A 21,879-nucleotide genomic window follows, 5' to 3' on the forward strand; every position below is an offset into this window, starting at 1 on the left:
TGGGAGAAATCCAGCACAATGGCCCTTCCTCCTTCTGCTCTAAGGGGACCTTCTCTAAGCATTACATTTGATCCCAGTGAAATCACAGAAAGTGACATCTCTAGACTGGGAATCAGGCTGTCTAACTAATTATTCCTCCTTCTCCCTTTCATTATTTGTCTCCCCTCGAATCAATGGTTCTATGATTTTGTTAGTTCCATGCCTTTTATTATAAAATGTCTTAAGTCTTTTGGGGGAAGAACATGGAAATGAATAAAATTAGTTTCTTCACTCTGGGAGCTCTTTTGAAACAAAGGATCTGCCCAGTGTCAAAACTCTTCAGGTTTTATTCCCTTAATTCTTTAACTTTAATCCTCTTATTATCTGTGGATTTTGCTTGTGAATCATACATAGTAGCAGGTCCTTAACATTTGTAAACGATATACTGAAAGTTGAAAATGCTCATATTGAAATGACCTCTATAATCTATAGTTTCCTCTGGATGGGGCGTATGGTGGATACATTCATGTCATGGTTCAGAACCATTGCCAAAATGTCAACTTTCTAGCTAGGACACTTTATTTCATTCCATTATTAAGTTCCTTAATATTTTCTTTGTTATTGTCACAAGCACTGGCATGCGGCTTTTTTTTCCTCAGAGTTGTTTTCATGAAGAAATAATGCTTTAGTGATAGCATGAGTGAGTTGTTGCGTGACCAGAGGAAAGCAAAGCAGTACAAAGAGGCAGATGCCAAAGTCCCTGACTAGCTAAATGACTCATTCCTTTTCAGAGGGCGTGATTCAAATTCACACTTCAGAACATTAAAAAATAATAACATGCTGAGGAACTTCCCAGGTCTCTTTTTAATTGTTGAAACTGACTGTTAGATATTCATATGTCAGGCATCCTTAATAGGAGCAGTACTTTACATTTGTGGAGCGCTTGCTATGTACCAGTCCCTAGTTTATGTATTATCTCATTTAACACCCACAATAAGCCTATGAGTTAGGTGCTATTATTATCCCCATTTTCTATGTGTGGAAACTAAGGTGTTGACAGGTTAAGTAATTTGGTAAAGTTCCACAGCCAGTATGTTAAATAATATAGGTTTTTATTTCTTTTTCAAATAAAAGAAACCTAGCAGGAGGCCTGTGAGAGCTGATAGGGTAGATCCTCTGATTTTAGACACTCCAGTTCTAAATCTCTGCACACCATTCGATCGTACCATCTCTATCCTCACTGTCACCTCATGGCCTAAAATGGCAGCCTGTACACATGCACACCTTGCAATTTAGAAGCAGGACAAAAATGCAGGAAGGCAAAAAAACAAACCATCTACCCTACTTATATCTTGGCTAAAATTTAGTCCCAGGCCACAACCTCATCCCATGGCCTTACCTAGCCAGTAGGGTGGCTCTAGGAAATAATCTTTTATTCTAGGTGACAATACGCTCAGATTAAAATTTGTAGTGTCTATACAGGGAGAAATAAAAGGATGGATATAGGGGTGGGCAACCACCATTCTTTGGTACAGTGGTTAGCTGGGTTCCGAATCTAGAGGAATCCCCACTGTAGTGATCATACTAGTCACTCTTGGTGCTACCTTATAATACGCCACAGGTTTTGCTATGGCGTTTTCCACAGTAAACTTTCTTCCTTGCTTTCAGTGTCTCATACTGGTCATAAGCATGAAGAGGGGAAGTAAGGACTTTGATAAAGGCTAAATCCTTCACAAGATATGAGTTCTGACAGATGACCAGTGAGGGTTTGGAGTTGAGGCTGGGATAATAAGGTGACAGCCTAAGCATGTGGTTCAACCACAGTCCTGAAAGAGCTGCCTACATATGTGTTGGCAGAAAACAAACAAACAAACAAAAAATCCCTTAAATCTCAGGCCCATGGGACCTCAAAGAAACCAAACACATAAAGGCCTATCATCTTTCCGTCTTCATTTATATTAATAGTTTCCTTAAATAAACTAATTCTCAAAAGAAAATACAACATGCAGAAATTTCACAAAGCCCATGCTGGTAATGGTAATGAAAATTCTATCAGCAAAAACATGTTTGATTAATCATATACATGCATGATTTTTCTCTTATACCATCTGTTTAGAAGATGAAAAATGTATTCGGCGGGTACTTTGGCATAAACTATATTTATAGAAAGATTTTATTTATAGTCTGCCAGTGGATTCTGAGCCTGTCATGACATAGCTTTCAGAACTAGGTATGCTGAAATGTTCAAATATTAATGCCAACAACATTCTTATCATTAAAACATGAAAGTTAAAATGTTTTCATATTCAGTTCGTATTTTGAAGTCTGTGGCTGCAGACTGAACAGTGTATTTGGAACTCAGTTTAAAAAATATTAAAATAGAACTCTAGCCTTGGTTAGGCTCTGTGATTGATGGTATCTAAGTGATTCTGGTTAGCCAGTTTTATTTTCTGACCTTCCAGCATTAAGAAACACAAGGTGTATCTCAATAAACATTTCCACAGAATGGAATACAAGTAATCACTGAGTTTTAGTTGATGAGGAGACCACATTATAGGAACTCCAAAATAACCGAGTCAACAGGGAACACTCTACAGGGTGGAATTGAGACACTGGATCTTTGACTTTAGCATATTAAAAGCAGAGAAATGATTGAAGAATAACACTAGATCCTCTTAAAAAAAAAAATGCCTTAACCCAATGTCACATCCTTATTCATGCACACATTGCATACGTTAAAAATTTCAATTGCACTTGATCGTATTTTAAATCCCAAGGCTGCTTGTGCAAGCTAATGAGCCACTTGAGGCAAAAGAAAACCCTGTTGCTTTTGTGGGTTTTATGAGAAACAGATGGGGTGGTTAGACTCTGGGGATATTCTGGAAGGTGGTTGTCCTGTTCTTCTTGGCTACTTGCCTCAAGTATCACTGATACATAGCAAAACTTACCCCTCATAGCCTTTGTATGGCCTGTACTGTTTTGAAATATTGTTAAATTAACCCATAGGATGAGACAGATCTGCAGTAGATTAATCTATATTGAGAAGTGAGAGGTTAAGTGTAGAAAAATTAGCCATTTCTTGTTATCAACAAAACTGGGTCTTTTCTAACTTTTCAAGCAATAAGCTCAATGGACAAAGATACATTCACAAATAACAATCTGTGGGAAATCGGCTTTATGCTGTATCCAAACCCGACCATTCTCAACTTCTAGAATATTTAAGGCAGGTCCATGTGGCTTCTGGCGGGAATGGAGAGGGTGGGGGTCAGGAGGGGGGCAATTGCCGTAATTAAAAGGGAAAAATATCTTATTCATGGAAAGTCTCTTCTCTAAGAATCCCGAATGGCATTAATGAAACAATCAATATCTTGTCATATTTGCACACAACAACTAACATACACAATTCTCCAGGTATTTGTCAGGAGAATCTAAGGGAAAGGACATCTGACACATTTAAAGAGGTGTTCCTTCTGGCCCTGTGAGGAAAAGAGCCTAACATTAGATAGAATAGAGACAAGCACAGAGCACATGGCAGTAGGAAACGTCAAAGATTCCTCAAAGAATTCTCAGTAGCAGAACTCCAGAGATCATGTAGAGACAAGTCTTACTAGGAGGCAGGACTTAACTTGGTGAGAACTGCCAGAAACATTTTGGCCCTCTTGTCTAACCTTGCCCAGACTTAAGGGACAAACAACCTGTCCCTTCAGGCCTCTGCAGTGCCTTTCCCTGGACAGAAACCTTCCCATGCATGAGTATGGTGTGCAGGAGGTGAGCTCAGGGTAGGCTTAGTCCTTTCTTTCATCTGCTGAGACATTTGCAAAAGAGCCAAAGATGAGATCATTGCTAGTAATACTGACAGGTGTCTACTGAGTACAGTCACATCCCAGGCACTGGGCTGAGCACTTAACAACTGTTATCTCATTTAATCCTCACAACCATTCTACCAGGGATGTTTTAGGGGAATTTTTGGTCAAAAATAGGGGCAGACATCTTTCAGGTCCCAAGCGAATAAGGAAGTTCTCTTTACGTGAGAGTGAGCAGTAAGTTCAGTATTTTGAGATAGATAACAGAGTCAGAAGGGTTGTTCGTTTTTGTTTTTTTTTCCAGCAAACTCTCTTCGCTTTGACTCAAGATCATCTTACATAATAATCAGATACTATACGATCTGATTTTTCAGCTTTCTGATGCTAAGATCTGTCTTCTTAAGTGATGAAGGTTTTCAAAGTTCTGCATAGTGATAAAGGGCTGCTCCTGCCTCCTCTACTACCAAACATTCATTCTCTCTTAGGCAGATCAGGCTAAAATACATTTGCCCACAGAGAAGCGCCATGGATACAGCAGTCACAATTTCTCTCCACTGAGGTGACCTGCTTCTCTCTGACACCTAAGAAGGCTGACACTGATGGAATCAAGCTGCAACTTCTCACTTGGGGGCACTCAGAGAGGCTGTTACAGAATAGTAAGGATGCAAAATATGACAATTGTCTCATGACAATTCAAAACAAAGCTGAAGAATGCCCTAGGCCACCCTATCCTCTATTCTATTTCCCTAATTTTCACTTAATATATTGTTTTGTTGGGGTGGAATGATTTACATTCTACTTTTCTCAAGAGGGTTTTATAAATTTAATGTTCAAAGACATAGGAGCAATTGTCACTTAGCTAATGGCCAAAAAAGTAGCCCTAGCCTGTGCACGTAGGATTGACCCAAGTTCTCCTCGGCCAGGGAGACACTCCCACCATCCCTGTGTTATACATAAGGAGATGAGACCCAGAGAGGTTATTAACTTGACTCATATATACATAATTATAAAGTGGCAGAGGAGGGACGTGGGATTCAAATTATGTCGTTTTAAGACTGGTTCGCTAATCTACTTGTGTATACTTTCTCTCAGAAACCAATATATTTGCATCTTTCTCTTGACCAGAAATTAGAGATGAGAAGTATAGACAGGTGGTGTCAAGTCTGTGACCATGCTAACCATCCAGCTAGAGGAAAACTTCATTATGCAATATCAGATGAAAACCCCAGAGGATGCGTTGCTGGCACTCCATTGGAATGAATTAGTAAAATGCTCCAAAAATCTTTTCAATTTTCTGGGATTGTTCATTAGTCAACTAATTTTCTTTCAAGAAAACTCTTTAAAGGATTTTTTAATTTGGAGATTGAGGGTAGAGATGCAAACTAAACATATTACTTGTCCTATATAAAAAAATATCTTTTAAGCCCACATTCCTGGAATCAGAATTAGGCAGAAAATTGGACTGAATTCAAAGTTTTGTAAGACAAATGATTAGGAGCTTGGCAGAAGTGAATCGCAAGGAAACGATGAAATTACCAAATGTGCACAGTTAGATTAAGCCAGAGTATGAAGTGGGAAATCAGGGCAAAATGGACAGAGGTTTTTGAGATTTGTGATCCTCAAGTATGGCTAGAAAGGACTGGATGGCAAATATCCAGTTAGAGTGACAGTGTGGATTTAATAATCAAAAATCGTTTTTGACTGTGAGCTATATGAAAGCAAGGGAGGCAGCACTTCATCACAACGGCATTACCTTGGAAAACACACTATAAATAAAAAGCAGGAGCTAAGCAGACTATACTTATAAATATCAAGCTAGGTGAATTCGTACTGGGGAAAAAAGGCAAACAGTTTGTTGGACACATCCTAGGCAGACCCGAATTATTCTTTGAGAGAGAGCCCAGAAGCACAAAACGAACTAAGCAGTCTATTTTCCTAGTTTCCAACTACGTCCTTCAGCTTTGTTTCCTTTGCCTTGTTCCTTCTTCCTCAAGAGGGCACCAACACCCCATCCCTAGAAAGGGTGCTGCTATGTGTGGGTTTCACACTGAATATTGACGTCTCTCTACAGGAAAGAACATGGTTATAGACCAATAAACCATGAGACTTCCTATTTCAGTTTCAAATATCTTTAAAAACAAATTGCATTTTGTTTAACCCCAGACTGATCATTAAACAAAACAAAACAAAAATCTGGCATATTTGGGAGAGGAAAACTGTGAGACTGTTCATGGCCTCAAAATGGGAGAGACAAAGTTCAGCTGAACTCCAACAATTATACATGATTGTGCATTCACACTTGCAGGATATTTTTCTTAAGACTTGGTGGAGCATGAAAAGAGACCTCGTTTTATATGTGGGACTGGCATACAAACCAGCAAGCACGCATTAGTGACAAATAGTCTTTGTTAAAACGCAGGCAGAGACATGTCCGAGGTATGCCAAAGGAAGTGTAACAGTCCTCTGCTGAACACATAACACTTCCTTTTATTTGGTCAAGGAATATTATATACAAAAGGCTATATCACCACTGTGGACTTGCTGTATTCTTTCAACATTCGCTTTCATATATAATAACATGTTTCATGGCTCTTAATCTTTATTATTAAATTTATATCTGGGTGGTAAAATCCATAAATAGCATAATATTGTGTTATATTTTCTATACTTATTTGAGCAATATGAAGCACTGTTGCCGATAGTTGTGTGTTTTTTTTCAGGTCGTGAGCAAATGATCACATGGTAAGAGTCACGACTTATAAAGGCTATTTACAGAGTTTACTGCTTTAAGCAAATAATATTTATAATAATTTAAACCTAACATTTAATGACACATATAATTGTTATGGTGCTACAAGGTTATTAGGCATAAATGGTAAGCAGCTTACATTATTAATGTTACCTTATCCAGCAGAGCCAGATTTTGGGGTTTTACTCCTCATTCTATTTGGACTCTGGTTATTAATATAAAGTCACTAACAACGTTGTCATTCTTCTCTAACCTCATGCTTTTCTCTATATCTCCTTTCTTTTGCCTGTTTCCCCTTCTGTTCCTTCTCTTCTTCTTTGTCATAGTAACCATTGTAGCCACCATTGTTACCATCATCATCTTCCCCTGCACACTGATATACTCGGATAGCCACATATATTAGAGAAGTGACGCTTTGGATCTAACTCCCAACACTGGGGAACCTTTGGACCCAACCTTCTGTCTTCCTGTGCCCAGGGGTGAGGTTCTCAGGGCTTTGCTTTGTCTACCACCTAGATAAGCCATGTTAATTTATTAGGGCTCCTGTAACAAATTAACACAAATTTGGGGGCTTAAAATAACATACACTTACTCTCTTACAGTACTAGAGGCTAGAAGTCTGAAATCAAAGTGTCATCAGGGCCAAGGAAGGAGAGAACTTTCCTTCCCCCTTCCTTGCCTCTTATGGTTGCTGGCAATCCTTGGCACCTCCTGGCTTGGACCATTCCTTTGGTGTCACATGGTGTTCTTCCTGTATGTCTCTGTGTCAAATTTTCCTCTTTTTATGACACCGGTCACATTGGATTTAAAGCCCACTCTAATTCACTATGACCTCATCTTAACTTGATTACATCAGCAGAGGCTCTATTTTCAAGTAAGGTCACATTCATAGATTCTGGGTAGACATGAACTTTTGGGGGGAGACTATTTAAACCAGTACATATCCCCAACTTTATTCCACATCCTTCCAGAGGGGTCTTGGATCTGCTTTCCGCTCCTACTTTCCATTTAATTTGCTGCCATGTTTCCACACCTAATTATTATTTAATTTATTTTAAACTTTTCAATTATAGTTGACATTCAATATTATTTTATATTAGTTTCATGTGTACAGTATAGTGGTTAGACATTTATATAATTTACGAAGTGATCCCCCAAATTAGTCTAGTACTGACCTGGCACTATACATAGTTATTACGATAATATTGACTATATTCCCTATGCTGTAATTTACATCCCCTTGACTATTTTGTAACTGCCAATTTGTACTTATTAATCCCTTCACCTCAATATTTAATATTTATTAATTTAATAACTATCTGTTAAAAGAATAATGTTTCAGAAGCATATTTTTGAAAGGGCTTGAAGCTGCAATAGCTCCAAGGTCAGAGACTGTTGATTTTCTGAAAAGGAGAGTTTATAGTAATAAAGTATGGAAAGAGGGAACCTAGGCCAATGATGAAACCACAGGAGAATAAGGGAACATTGGGGGCGTGAGGGGCTGAACAGTTGGGAGTCTTTGAGCAGAAAGTTGAAAGGAACAATTGATTTCAAGGAGTGGGGGATAGGGAGGAAGTCAGGGTTGCTGGGACAAAATTCTCAGTCCTGGAGCAACACAGAGTTGATGGGAAGTGTGCTGTAGGAGACAGCATGAGATAGACACTTAAAACCAACTGTTACATGCTGATCCACTTATTATCACTCACCACTTTCCCACCAAGAAAAAGCTCTACTAACTTGCCCTTTTTAATGAGAAAGAAAAAAATTAAAACCCAAATATCACCAGAATAATTAAATCTGTAAAGACTTTGGTAGAAGTACACATGATAAAGGTGGTTCCTTTGCTCTTTTACGTGGGAAGAAGATAAAATGTGGGGTCTGTAGAAGAGACAGCAGACACGTCGTGGAAGAAAGGGAGAATAAAGAGGAAGCTGCGGGCTTCATGTGAGGTTTTGCTGAGTCTGGCCTGCCTATCTCTATCTCTACAGGGACTTGTATTAGAAGTGTTTCATATTTAGAGCAGCTGGGCTGTCCTACATCTCAGCAGATGTTTCCTGTGAGAAGGGCTTATAGATAATTATTACCAAGTCATATTCCTGGTGTGGTAAAATCCATGGGTGACACGTGGATGTCACAGAATAATTGTCATATTTATTTAAGGGCCTTGGAAGGGCTTGGAGCCACATTCATTCCAGTTGTCGCAGAAGACCCTTCAAATAATCTATGTTGGGTGATGAAAATAAAACCCTATTAAGGCATATTTTAAGGCCAGAGCAGAAATTTTAGCCAACTGGATGTTATGGGCAAGGCTCAAGGTAAGCTCAGAGCTACCTCCAGTAGCTTGCATAGACTCAGAGGGTAGATCAGAATAAGCCTGAGGTTTTTCCTGATCTAGCCCTCTCTTCTACTAGTGAGAGAACAGAGGCCCAGAGAGTAGTGATGTGTCCAAAAGTTGCACATATGATTCAAGACAAAGACCTGGACCCAGGTCTTCTGAGCCAAATGCTTCTTTTATTCCACTGTGCTGCAAAATTTTCACAGCCACCTTAAGTTTATTATCTACCATTCTTCAGAGTGCCATGTGGTAGAGGCCTTCGGATGTTTTCAAGAAAAGGCAACATATACAGCCAAAGAGAAAATGAAAATTAAAAAATGTGTTTATTCATCAATCGCATATTTATCGTGTACTGGTTTTGTGCCAAATACTGCACCAGTGTTGAGCCATTATTTGAGAATCTGATCCAAAGACAGGTATTGCACCATTGAGGATCACAACCTCAATTTTGGTCAGCATCCTTGCTTTTAGCATTCATTATTTTCCTAACTCAACAAAGTATTTTCTACGAGTCTTATTGCTCTCAAATAAAATCCCATATTTGGTACTATTGAGGAGGGGGCGGGGGTGGTATGTGGTAGTGAGGTCAGTGATATTAGGTTGATATGAGAACATCAACATCAAGTTTAGTCCCATTAGCTCAATGGGACTAAAATAATCACACTAACATTTGGTCACTTGGTGGTATGGGCATGTACGAACACTCTCTGCAATACTCTTCATCCCTATTCTCATGGGAAAGATAACATATTTGGACTAAATGGTAAATGTTACTAATCTTTGCCTCCAGTGTCTGTTCCTTCTTCCTGCTCTAGCTCTGAATCATGGATATGTGTGTTGAGTGGCGAACAAGATAATTTAGTGAATCCACTGGGGCTGGCCTAGTGAAGTAGAGATGAATTTTATGTGCTTTCTTTGTAACTTATGCCTACATCACTAGAGGTTCTTTACTTGCCTAGTAAGATATTTGGGAGTCATCTTCATGCTCTCCTCTCTGCCATCCCATATCTATCACAAAGTCCTATAGATTCTTCTTTTAAAGTAGGCGAAAAGCTTTTCTTATTCTCTATGTCTACTGCTGCAACTATAATTCAAGTCATTGTACTCAAGATGGAAGAGAATGCAGTAATCTCCTTGTTTCAGGTTTTGTTCCTGCACTAATATCTCTGGACACAAGTGATGTCTTCATAAAACATTAGTGTCATCATAGTGTTTTCTATGCAGATGTTTCCTGAATGCCACCAAAAATTGAGCTGCCTCTATAACTAGGAATTTGCTCATAACCTGACTTAATATTTGAATCATCATCTCATTTATTCTTAAGAATCTATAATTACCTCCACCTCCTTTTTAACCAGAATCTAAATATTCATAAGTTTCATTCTATATAATTTATTCTCCGACACTCTCCTTAATGCACCCTCTCTTCCTATCAGATTGGCCACCATACGGCTTTACCTCTGCCTCATGTACTATTTTTATTCATGGAGTTTTGCTTTTGATTACATGGTTCTTGCCCCCAATGCCCAATCTCTTCCCAACCAAACATTGTGCCACCTGTTCCAATCTTACCTGTACTTTAAAATTCACTCCAAACACCAGCCTCTTCATGTTGCCTTTTGTAGTCACTCTAGTTAATAATAATTTCATCCCTCTGGTCTTTCTATATTACTACTTGAAAACCATAAACTTGTAGAACCTGATGATATTAATATAAGACTTAATTTTATTCTATCTTGTATCATTTTGCAATTGTTTTTATGCTTTCATGCACGTTTCATTCATAAAATAGAAATCCTATTATCTCCCTTGAAGGATTGCCACATTAAATGCAGGGTGCTTAGAATTTTGTTTGGTATATACTGTAGTTGACTCTTTGTACCCATCTTCTTCCTTTCCTTTTTACGAGAGGGTTCAAGTTATATCTGCTAATGTGTCCGTCATAGCAGCTATTAGATCCAAGCTTATAGCAGTTCTTAATCAATACTTATTGACTAGAACATGAATTCTAAAGACCCACACCTATGAATTCTGACATCAAATGCGTATATTTATGTCCTCTTCGTCCATAATATTTCTAATTTCTTAAATCAATATTCTAAAATTATGATATCTAGTAATTTATTGCTGCAAATTTTCATTGTACCCCACTTCTTGGTGCTTAAAGTTAAATATTATGCTGAAGCATGTACACTAAAATTCTCTTTTGATGGCACAGCATTGCCATTACTCGTTATGCCCTTTTCTTTGAGACATGTGAATACTGCAAGCTGGCAAGGCTTACTGAAAAGTGCACATTTCCTTTTTTATGTATGCCTTGCTTTTCTGTTGGCAGCAGAGGAAACCAGAGCTCCAGAAATTAGGAAGCTTGGCTGAACTGAGTCCAACTTTCCAATTCTCAAAGCCCTTGTCTGGATAGCTGCCCTTATGAGGGAGGGGTCAGTTTTTACTCTTGATTTCAAGAGCAGTCTTGTTCTACTCAGATGTTCTTTCACAAACTTTTTTACTCACTGAAATTAAAACATTTGTTTCTGACTTCCCAAACATGGTTTATAGTTCTCAACTGCTGGCCAGGCTGCACAATTACTCCGTGGAATAAAAGTACTATAAATCATGTTTAGTTCACTTTCAGCTACTATCCAGGAAAGCTTGTTTGAGTTCTCTGTGTAGTGATAAGATTTATACTACACACAATTATCCTTAGCTTTGTATATTTTGCAAATCCTCCCTGGTTTGGCAATAGTTTCCTCCTCAAGCAATATTCCTTTGCTAGACAGTATTGTACAATAAAGCAGATCTTTGCAAAGTATTCTAATCATCTGAATCTAAGACACAATATTATTTATTTCAAATAGTGGTGTTCCAAATGCCATCTCAAATTAGATTAGAAATTATCCAGCTGGTGTGTAAACATCCCACTAATTTACCTCGTGTCTGGTTCTTTTATTTGATATTCAGGAATTTAAACAATTTAAGGTTGTTTAGTTCTCAGTTCAACCTTTGCTTTCTGGCTATTTACTTGGAACTTCCTAGTATTTATCTAAAGATATTAGAAGTGCTTGGGGAGGATATTTTACTGCCCAGGACGTTGGTACAGCTATGGCATAGCACTTGTAAAGAAAAGGTAGCAGTAGGTTTACAACAGTCTTACCTGATTGGTGGGAAAAGTCATTCTCTAAATTTCTTCTGTTATGAACCTACCCAAGTTGCTTGTCTCTGTTGAGAGAATCCCACCAGTGTCACTGGACTGGCAGCTCTGAACAAAACTGAAAAGACAACTAAATTTCTTTACAGTGTTCCCAGTTTCTCATTTTTCATTTTGCTTATTTTCCTTCATGATTTAGAGCTTTGGAGTCAAACAAATCTAGATTCTTCCATTTTCTAGCTATTAGGCCTTCGGGAAGGTACTTAATATATCTGAGCCTCAGTTTCCTATCTATAAAGTGGGGATAAGAAATGCCTTTCTTGAAGGATTTTTCCAGAAATTAAATGATATTAGATTGGTAGAAAAGTAATTGTGGTTTAAAAGGTTAAAAATTGCAAAAATCGCAGTTACTTTTGCACCAACCTAATATAATATGTGAGAGCATCTAGCAAGATTTTAGGTTATTTTGCTCTTAAATCAATCCCTTCCTATGTATTTATTGAGCTATGTATTTTGAAAATATTATTATTTGTACTCAAAAAGCATTATTTCCCTTCTCTTCTTTTAAGTGCCTGATACTTCATTCTTGATCTCCCTTTCCCAGTCATAACCCATTCTCAAGGACCTGAAACTCTTCAGAGTTATAAATTACTGATAACAACTTACATTCTTAATCCATAAAATGGGATTTTTTTTTTTTTTTTTACTCAAATGTGTCTTCCAGAGCTTTAAGCCAAGGGAGTGTCTGAATAGCTATAGAATTACAGGCATTCGATTGTAGATTCTTTCAATCAATAATTATTTGAGTGCCTACTATGTGCCAGGGGCTGTTTTAGCTGTTGGGAACATTGCAATGAACAAAACAGATGAAAATTTCTGGTAGTCCTTTGCTAACCTCTCTGAGGTAACAGCTATTGTGGTCAATTTGACCATATCCAAGGTGACTAATTGAGAGCAACACAATAGAATCAGGCAAACATTAAGAAAGCAAAGAGGCCCAGGGCATGCTTGAGGCAGACAGCTTTACTTCGCTGATGGACCACCCTTTTCTCCTCTCCCTACCCCACAGTCTTACAAAAAGCTTTTCTACAGCCAGATAGGGTTAAGGACTACGTTTACAGCTTAAAATGCTCAAAATATAGTCGGTGGTGTTGGGAGATTTGGTTTATTAGTTCATTTTTATGTATGAGAGAAACTGTACATAATAGAAAAAAATTCAATGTTCATCTTTTTTCAATTTGGGTCTAAGAGATTTTTGGCATTAAAGCTTTTTCAGTTTCAAGTGTTCCAACTTTAGCTGTATTTATGTGATGCCAAACCAACTAGTTGAAAAATTACAAGTACGGGAAATTAGCCAACTCTTTTGTCTACAAACTGCCAACCAACCAGGTTGCCTGATTTTTTTCTTCTTCACTAAATAGTTCCATCATTCAACTGAATTGACTGACAATGGCCTGCAAGATCCAAACAAAGCATAAATTCTGCTTTGTATAATTCAAAGTAGTGATTCATTGTCCTCTGGTAGAACATGCTCATTGTAGAAAATACAGCTAGTACTATTTCCCCGAAAATAAGCCCTAGCCGGACAATCAGCTCTAATGCATCTTTTGGAGCAAAAATTAATATTAGACCCGGTATTATATTATATTATATTACATTATATTAGACCTGGTTTTAGATTACAGTAAAATAAGATCGGGTCTTATATTAATTTTTGCTCCAAAAGACGCATTAGAGCTGATTTCCTAGCTAGGTCTTATTTTCAGGGAAACACGGTATAAAAAATATAAGAAAACAAAAATCACCCCAAGTCCCATCATACACAAATATTGGTATATACATTTGCAGGATTTTTTTCTTGCCTACATACATATAATATAAAACAAGAATACTTCTCTAAATATAATTTTCACCCAGATTTTTCTTTTTACTTAAAGGCATATTATTAACATGTTACTAAATATTCTTAAAAATCCTGATTTTTTTACATATTGTTCATATACATGAGTGTGCCATCATTTATTTAACCAACCTCTTATGGGGGGGCATTGGGGTTATTTTCAATTTTAGCTACTATAAATGATTCTGCAATAAACATTTAAAAAATTTAAATTTTTGTGTGTATCTCTGATTATTACTTTCATTCAAAACTTTACAAATAGAATATTTAAAAACTCTTCCCACCAGCAAATTATAGCAAAAGGTTATAACAAATTTATATCCTTACATAAAGCTATTTATAAGAATGCTCCTTCCAGTTTCTTGCCAATTTTTAAACTTTGCCAGTTTGATAGGTAAAAAAATATATATATTTCCTTGATTTAATTTATATATCTTAAATTACTAATGTGAATCAACATTTTTCACTTGTCTTGTCCATATGTATTATTTGTGATCATTCTTATTTCTAAATGCCTTCTCTTCAAAATGAGGAAAAGCAAAGAGTAGCAGGAGACTGAAATAATGTCTCTTTAGTTACTATTGCCAGAAAATTAAAGAAAACACTTTAATAAATATCTTTCTCTTCTTTGGATGGACACACACAAAAAATGAAGTGTTTGACTCATTTGCCCTTATAGCAATAAGTTGATTTACTAGCTTAGTCCTCGTTAAAATACTTTCATAAAGTGCTAGAGTTGAGCTGAAGAAGTTTAAAAAGATATTTTCTGCTTAGTGGGTGCAGATTTTGAGGCTGTCTTGGATGACATGTAATTCAAATGGTATTCATGTCTGATGGTCATGCTAGGCTTACCTTGTGAACGCTACTTCCTATCACCTTCCCAGAAAAGTCTTGTGGGAAAGCTATTGAAGCCTGAAAATACTTATTGGCTGCCTCCTTGAAGCCATTAGCAGAAGTTCCATCTCCTGAAAGTGGTTATTCTAGAAATTATATAAGGCAAAATTAACAATTATCCTTAATTACTTTCGCTCATGTGTTCATTAAAATCAAGTGTTGCCAGCCCATTTATTATTACGGAGTCATAACCCTGATATGGTCGTTTCCTTTGATTCTGTCTAAATTTCCTTTCCTTTGTGCCAAAATAGGCAGATTGCACGCTCATCTATAAAAAGCAAAATACTCTGATAGTTCTAAATGAACAAATTAATTTGCTTTCATAGAGCTTTTCTTAAGCTTTCATTTTATTTTTAAAATAATGTATTTTTTCTATGTTGCTATAAATCTTAAACAAGAAAAAGTATCAAAATAAGCACATGGCTAGTATGTCTGGGCCCCGGCCCTATAAGTAACCATGCCAGCTAGACCTAATGTGGAAAATGGAAAACCAGATCCTGTTAACAAAAGGAAAATTTCATTTTTCATACGTGGTACTGCTCTTATTCCTGGCCCAGTGAAAAACAAGCACTTTCTTTTTCTCAGTATTTATTACATTAATGTGCTGGCAATATGGGTGTTTCAATCTTTATAGTAAGTGGAAAAAAAATCTATCACCATGCTCATTTTACTCAAAGCTTGGTCTCTGCAGGAAAAATAAAATTGATGCCATCGTCCATCTTATTCTCTCTTAAACTAGTTGATATTGAGATAGATGTCTTGCCTAATAGCCTCCATGTCAGACCACAAATGGGCAGGACCTTCCTTTTCAGACAGGAGTTAGTCACTGGGTACCACCAGACCAGTAGAAAAGTGAGAAGGAAACGTGAAAGAGAGAGGTGGTGAAGGGGCACTCAATTTTAATTAGCTCTGTCTTTTGAGGACATATCTTTGGTCATCTCCCCTTATCTCCAAGCTATTGTGCATTTGATGTATTCTTTTTCTCATACTCTATGGAATAATTTCCTTTAATAAGGCAGGACTCTTATGACAAAGGAAAGTTAAAGAATTACTTCTCTAAGAGGAAGAACTTTGCCACTCCTCTTTTTTCCCCATTTCAAACATTCAAAACATTCAAACATTCAAAAATTACAAAAAAGTACATTAAAATTGAAAGAATTTTACAGTGAACAGCTGTATATCTACCATGCAGTTTTACCATTAACATTTACTCAGTTTTATCACTATCTATCCAGCTAGCTAAGCCTCTATCCATCTGTTAATCCATCTTATTTTTTGAGACATTTCAAAATAAATTGCAGATATCAGTATATTTCATCCCAAATACTTCAGCATGCAGTTAATTGAGTTTGCTATTTGTTTAGTTTCTTTCACTTGAAATAAAATGTATACACAATGACATGCACAAATCGTAAATATACATTTGTAGAGTATTTCAAATGCATATATTTGTGCAACCTCAACTCCTATCAAGATAAAATTATCATTATCCCACAGTGTTTCCTGTTCTGCTCTTATCCACGAAGCAACTACTGTTCCTAGTTTTTTCTATCATGAATTTGAGTTGTCTGTTATAAAATGTCATGTAAAATGATTCATATGGTATTTTCTCTTTGTATAGGCCTTCTTTCACTTAGCATTATGTTTTGAGATTCATCCAACATCAGGTAGTTTGCTTGTTTTTCTTGTTAAATAGCAGTTAATTGTATGATACAGTTCTTTTATTCACTCTCCTACTGATGGATATAGGAGCTATTTCTGGGTTGCAGCTTTTATGAATAAAGTTGCTATGGACATTATTGTAATGTATTTTGTAAACATATGTTTTTGTTTCCTTTGGGTACATACCTAGGAGTGGCCTTGCTGGGTCACAGGGAAGGTGATGTTTAATTTTATAAGTGCCAGATGGTGTTCCAAAGTGGTTGTACCATTTCATGTTCGCATCAGTGAAAGATGAGAGTTCCAGGTGCTTCACAACTTCATCAACATTTGGTGTTGTCATTCTTTTTAATTTGGCTATTCTGTTGGGTGGAGACATGCATATCTTCCTAAGGCCAACATCAGTGTTGATAATGATCAAAGTTTCTAGTTATCCTCTATCATCTTGGGGAAAGAGTGGTCCTTTGGCTTTTGGGAAACTTTATCTCATTCTTGCTTTTTGGTACTGAGGTGACAAATATATAGTGTAAAACAAAGTACACAAACAACAAAGCATCGTAATATTAACAAATTGTCAAACAGAAGCCTGATAACACTATCTGCTACAGAGAACATAATATGCACCATGCACTTTGCTAAACCCTTTAGAGAAGTTTTTGTCATTTATTTTTTTCAGTGATCTTGTGAGGTAATTATACTACCCCTATTTCAAATGTAGAAACTTAAGATCAAAAGGCTAAAAAAAAAAAAAAAAAATTGCCCATGATCACACTGCTACTAGGGGGCTTGACTAACTCACAAAGAAAGGATTTTAAAGGCCACCTAAAAATATTATTTAACTTACATAATCAAAAGGAAGTGTATATTTTCCACCAACTGGTAAAGACATTCATAATTTCAGTGACCCTCAGAAGGGCAAGCAGAGGAAACAAAGTGTTTTTCTCAGCATTATCTGTGGCATTCACACAACGCTGAGTTAATTCATTATCAGACCTCAGTATAACCCCTTAATGGGTAATTCAGCTTTCATACAGTTCATTATCTTTGCTTTCTTTTGTTTGCTTCACAGATGAAGTACTTTACAATGTCCATGAAAAATTTTCCATCTGGATTAGATCAACTTCAGATGGAAGTCAAAGAGAGAGGTATATGCTCCTGGGCGTCCACTGGGATCATCAGGATTGGAAGACTTCTCCAAAAACAACACAAGTTTGGTTTCATAAATTGGACAACAGGGAGAACTAGCACAATGACTAATAATCACTTATGTGCTTTGCCTTTGGTAGCTTCAGGTTGGGTCTTCCTCAGCTATTATTAGACCTTTTTATGACAGCTATGGTGACAGCCAATGGGCTGTCAGTTGGATAATTCCTTTAAAGTATTTCTTTCCTTTATCCACTCACATTCCATATTTATCTTGTTGTCATTGTTTCCTAAGTGATTACTGGTGATACATTGCCTTTTAATGACACTTTTACCAACCTTCATTCATTTTGCTCTCACAATGGCTCTTTAATGAGGGATATGAAAGGAGATTGAGGAAATTTCATTCATTCATTCACTTATTCAACATTTAAAGATCCCTATTCTGTCAGGCAGCTGCAGAGCTGAAAAAGATGGACTTTTTCTTTAAGAAGCTTAGGGTTGTGGACAGAGAAGTTATATTAATAGATAATTACCTTCAGATGTGAACAATGGTAAACAAGATTTAAGTAAAGGGTGTTAGGGAGGCAGAAAAGAATGAATGACCAAGGTTAGGTTTCTTCCTGTTGATAACAAGGTCTGAATAGAGGTACCAGCTGGTTTGATTCTTTGACGAAGACTTCTTTGATTAATAGAAATAAAGTACACTCTTTATAATTTTTTACCTACACAGGCTGCTGTCAAAAATATTTAAAGAGGCATACAAAAATGCACATATAGCAAAAATTATTTGTATATGTATTTTTAACCTTTTCAAAGCAGATTCCTGACATGCCTTCAAACAATTATTATATGAAAGGTATTTTTCTGTCTCTTTTTCGTACATTTCCCCCCCACTATCCTGACACAAGGAAAGCTAGATCCATCCCATGATGTAAAGTTGCTTTGGAATGTTTTCAAAGGAAAGAGTCTATGGTTGTCCCATTATCAGTTCGTAACCCCTTCTACAGCTCACATGAAAAAAAATAATGAAAGTTCCTATAGGCCAACAGATATACATCCCCTGCTCCTCAGCTTTGTCTAACCCTGATCCACATATGCCTCCCCCTGATTCCAAGATTCTTAATCTTTCAAATGTTGTCATCAAACAGTCTTTACTGTTTATCCTATTTCTAATGTCTTTCCAGGGTAGCCCTGGAGGGTGGACAGGGTAGGGGGAGAGGTGATGAAGAGCCATTCTTTATATCAGTAGGATTCCAGGGACCATTTCAGAATTCTTCACTGAAATGGCTTCAGTTACTTGGTATTTTCCTTTAAAAGTTAGTAGCAATCCACTGTCCATTGCTTGGGATATGGAGTCCAGGAAATGAGAAGTAGAAGAGGGAGAGAAAAACAGGAAGACAGAGGGAGAAGGACCAGCACACACTCTGAAAGAGAGAAAAAAGAGTAGAAATTCAGTGTAGTAAAAATCTCATGACAGTTTTGGATGAAAGTTGGACATGGTACTTAATCTGTTGGACTAAATTAAACCAAATGAGAACAAGCTGTTACTGAGCTTTTAACTAAAATCTTCAATTTTTGTTATCTTTTACCTCTTTCCTTGGAAGATGAATGTATTAAAAACAGCTCCTTTTTCCTTAAAGGAGGTGACTGTTTTATTTTCTGGTTCAATCTTCTATCCATCTTCACTTCCTATCTGTCTCAGAACTTTGAGAAATGTCTTGCTGCCTAGAAAAACCCATTCCCTCAACTTGCCATCAGCTTCCCAATCTATTCATGTAGGCTTCAGCCATTTGAGTTATGGGAAGCTATTGTACCCTTTTAACTATTGTATCGGAGAAACTCCAATTCCAGTAATAAACTATATGCTAGAGTCACTCTTTACATTCATGGAAAATCATTTTAAAAAATGGTGTTTGGAACACTCTGTTGGCACTTCAAGCTCCGTTTCTGGTATGTTTCAACAAAAACCTATTTGTGGATTCTTTTTCTCTTTTTACATCTCCCTTTTCCCTGCTCCTTAAAAAATTGGATATCCTGTAAGTTAAATTAATGCTTGATGTAATTTCCTGTAATAGAAGACATAGGTTCCAGGACTAAATATCCTTTCATGGAAAAATAGCTCATTGGCCCCGAATGTGGAGTTACACCCTTGAATTATGAGTCTGGATCATTGCTGAGTGGATCACTTTGGAGCCAGAAATCAGGGTGGTAGCAGGAGAAAAGAGTTGGCAGCTAGAGGGGAGAGAGGTTTGCTGGAAAAGAGTGCCAGAACAGTATTTAAGAAAAGGAGAAATGCATCGGGGCCAAAGGACGGACAAGCAAGCTACGTGGACAGAACTGAGAAGCCAGGAAATATTCGGACTGTTCTGAACTAGACTTGAGCCTGCCATGCAGCAATTTAATTTCCAATGTTATTGATAAATGGAAAACCTGAGGGTTATAATGCTTTTCAACAGATGATGCAAACCAGTCTTTGGAATGTCAGGCAGGCAAATGAGCTGATGAGTAAAGAAATTCTATCTGTACAATAGGTTAAAAGCAATCTATATACATTTGTAGGTCTGTGCTTATATATCTTTCTAAATTCATCTCTAATCTCTTAGGTCTGGAAATTAAGCCAACATGCCAGACTTTCCTGTATTGATTTATCTGTTTATCCTGATTTACTTCAGGTCAGATTGCTGTGCAAAAGGACTTATCTGGCAGTGGATTATTATAGTTTATATTGCTTCCTGACTCAGCCTAAATACACATCCAGAAACATTCAGTCAAGTTACTGTGGTTAGCTCTTCTACACTTCCGGGGACTTTGGGTTTACGTGGATCCATTATTTGAATAAGGGGTTAAATGCGTAGGCTAGCTCTCTTGAAATAATCTCAAACTCCATTTTTCTCCTCAAGGCAAGATACAGTTATACAAAATGCTCATTGTGTCCTTGTTTCCCAAACAGCAGAGAGTAATAAATCAGAGTGCACAGTGAGGTATGTGGATGGCTGTGAGACAGGGATAAGATGGGCACATGGAATCCTTGAGACAGTAGCAAATCTGTAATCCCTACTATTTGACTTACATTCATTTTTAGAGGTTACTTGTTTTATAAACACAGAGGTGCTACAAAAAGAAAAAAAGGATAAGGAGATAATTGCGGTAGAACAAACAATGACTTTACCTTTAAGGAAAAAAGAAATTTATCTTTCTGAAATACCAAAGAAGGGTGGAAAATGAGGAAAATAATGGATTCCTGTGCTGCCAGCCCAAGAACTGGTCCGTGGCATTTTATGTATGGAGAAGCTCCATCCATCCACATGCCAGAGCTGAATTTCTTAGCCTCGGCACTACTGACACTTTGGGCTGGATACCTCTTTGTTGTAGGAAGCTATTCTTAGCACTAAAGGATGTTTAGCAGCGTCCTTGACCTATACACACCAGATGCCAGTTACACCCCCTACCCTAGTTGTGACCACCCAAAATGTCTCCAGACATTGTCAAATGTTCCCTGGTGGCAAAACAACCCCTGTTTGCACTAGAGCAATTACTAAGACTAGCCTAGAAATTAAATAATTACACTTTTATTTGATAGTATTTCAAGCAAAATGTAACAACAGACAGAATGGTATAGTAGAAAAGGCCCAGGTTTTGGAGTCAGGCAAATAAGCATTTCAAGCTAAGATTATTTCATTTAAGCCACAGAGTTTGTCAAGTGAGAGGCTCTGGAAATTGTGGAATGTGAGGGAATTTAGGAGGAGAGGAAAGGAAATACTCAGTATCAAGAAATGCATACTCTTGAGGAGATCCAAGATGGCAAAGTAGATAACAACTGTGCCTGCTTCCTTCTATGAACAAATTAAAATTATAACTAAATTATAGAACAGTCAACCTGGAGAACCATCTGAAATCTGGCTGAACACAAGTTTTATAACTAAGGATATAAAGAAGAAACCACGTCAAGACTTGTAGGAGGGGCGGAGACAGGCAACTGTCTAACCCCAAACCTCCGCATGGCAGTTGGGAACCAAGAGGAATATCTCAGCTGCAAAGGTTCCCCCCAGAGGAGTGAGGGATCCCAGCCCCACACCTGCCTCCCCAGCCCAGAGTACTGGAGCCGGAAAGAGGAGCCCCCACAACACCTGGCTGTGAAGAACAGTGGGGATTTCGACCATTCAGGTGGGATGGAAGGTGGTGGCAGGAAACCCAGGCATCCTCTTTAAGGGCCCACGCACAGACTCTCTCACCCACAGGCCCTTACCTTCAGCTCCAGCGGAGGGACAG

This window comes from Rhinolophus sinicus, linkage group LG01, assembly GCF_036562045.2.
Source record: "Rhinolophus sinicus isolate RSC01 linkage group LG01, ASM3656204v1, whole genome shotgun sequence".
NCBI classification, from domain to species: domain Eukaryota; kingdom Metazoa; phylum Chordata; class Mammalia; order Chiroptera; family Rhinolophidae; genus Rhinolophus; species Rhinolophus sinicus.